This window comes from Enoplosus armatus, chromosome 21, assembly GCF_043641665.1.
Source record: "Enoplosus armatus isolate fEnoArm2 chromosome 21, fEnoArm2.hap1, whole genome shotgun sequence".
Lineage (NCBI taxonomy): Eukaryota > Metazoa > Chordata > Actinopteri > Centrarchiformes > Enoplosidae > Enoplosus > Enoplosus armatus.
In genome coordinates this window covers 680,001-682,404 of record NC_092200.1, presented here as the reverse complement: position 1 = coordinate 682,404, position 2,404 = coordinate 680,001, and positions in this window count along the sequence as shown.

The window sequence follows — 2,404 nt, the reverse complement described above, 5'->3', positions numbered from 1 at the left end:
CACAAAGGCTCTTAATAATTTGTATGTGGTCATTTTGCATGATAAAGTCACGCACACACACTTTGAGCATTTGCATTTCACACATGTCCGTATCCATATCATCAAGGAAACGCAGGAGGTCGGAGGTCACACACACACACACACACACGCAGTATAGACATGTGAATGTGTGTGATGTGATTATGTGTCTGAGTTGTTGCAGCTGACCGACCGACTCTCTTTTCTCACGCCTTCTCATATCAATACGACAGCCGTCACTGTTTATAACGTGATATGAAAATGTGCAGTTTGCATAGTAACATTTGAGCCTGGATCTGCAGTTGGAGAGATCTTAAAGGATAATAATAATAATAGTAACGTTGTCTATTTCTATCCGTTGTGTTAATATTGTACTCAGCAAGTTAATATAGAGAAGATATATAGATATAATAAATGAATATCTGAGCTATGCTAAATCAGAGGACTCCCTAACATACAACTGAAGCTAATGAGTGTCGGGAACGGTTTGACTAACTGTGGAGGAGTGAACGATGTTTGTCACTTTTATATGTTGGATTTATTCGATTGAGTGTGCAGAAGTTTTGGGGCAACAGATGAGTCATATATGACGAAGACATCTGGCACAGATGCTCTAATGTTGTTCTGGAGGTCTGCTCCATGATGACATTCACAAGCTCACATGAGGCCGATTAGCATATATATATGTATATATGTATATAATGTGTGTGTGAGAGAGAGATGGCTGACCTTTCCTCCCTCAGATCAGACATGTTATTGTGTCGCTCTGCCTCTCATGTGCCCTCACAGGCCACCGTGGGGCCATCACCATGGAAACGCTCACTGCCATATGGAAATGTTTCGTATTCAAGTTGTGCAGTTAGTGTCAGAGGAAGAGAGCCGAATGGCTCGTCATTATGGAGGGCTTTTATTGTGAAGCAGCAACATGAAGTGCAGCTTTATTTATCACTGAAGTTAGCAACCGACTGCTAACCCATTATTATATCATTATGATCTACATAGAAAGATATAGATATTTTCTGCTGTCTTTAGCCATGCTAGCAGCAGGTCAGTCGGCCAGTTGGATTTCAAAACAGTTCAGTCCAGAATAGTATTATTAGTAGTGTTTAGTACGATTCACCGATATGAATCGGAAGCTGGCTTTAATGTTAAAGATGCGACTACATCGATCCGCGGACCCCTGGATCGATCTAAATGTACCAGGAACCGCTCGATGGCCCGATTCTAAAGATGCAAATCGGTTGACTGAAGCTTTGATGATTCTGCAGTGAGGACCGATGTAGACCTCACAAACTGTCCTGTCCTAGCTGTCCTCGCTGTCCTCGCAGATGCCTTCGTTTAGTTTTCCATCAGAACATACCTGTTTGATTTGTCTCTGGAGTCTTGTTTGAGGAAACATATCATACAGCCGACTGACAGTCGCATTTTGAACGTTGCTTGTTGTTACGTAATTTGTTGTCAGTCTGCAACTTTTATAGAATTGTTTTATTTGACTTATAAAATTAATACATTAAACAAATGTTAAGAACTGTATCAGATTGTACCGAATCGTTGTGTATTAAAAGGTATCGTAACGTAGCCCATGCATCTAGATGTGTATCGGTGCAGGTGCACACGCCTAGTATTTAGTGCTTATTGTCAACACGAGAGGTAAAGGCGATTTACTGTACAGCAGTACTACCAAGTGCACAGGTTGACATGGAAACCCCTCCACAGTAAATATACCATTCTACCTAAATCAAATCCTGTGTTCTGTATGTTCATCACTGGAACTCTTCTTCCTCTTTATGTCCATCATCAGTGAGGTTTTGTTTCAGGACAGAAGCTGTTTGCGAGTCCACATGGAGTTTTATCCATTCTGTTACCGTCCTGTTTCTGTATTGTCTGGTTCATTAATGCGTCCTGTTTCACTGCCAGGAGAGCAGATGTAATAAGGAATCATGAGGATTAGAAAAACTGGACCAATATGGGATGTTTCTGGAAGAGGGTTCATGGGACTGAGATGGTGTTCCAGTCATCTGGATCTTGGTGTAAACTGTCTCAGAGGGATGCTGTTTGTGGTTTGATGGTTTGGAGTTAAAGGGAGAGGAAAGAGACTGTGGCTGGAAAGCATCACCACAGCTTCTTTTGATCTGGTCTGAGGTCAGCTGATGGTTTGTAACCCCAAACCAGAGGAGGTGGAGGAGTCAGAGGCAGTTTGTGACCTGGTTTTGGGTTTGTATCTCGAATCCAGATCTAGACCATGAAGGTCTGAACCACATCTCGTCACAGTCCATCCAGCAGCTGTTGAGATGTTTCAGTCTGAACCAGAGCGGAGGACAGACGGACTGATGGACTGATGGACCCTGCCACCCATAGAGACGCTGCTGGAGTGACTAAAACTTGA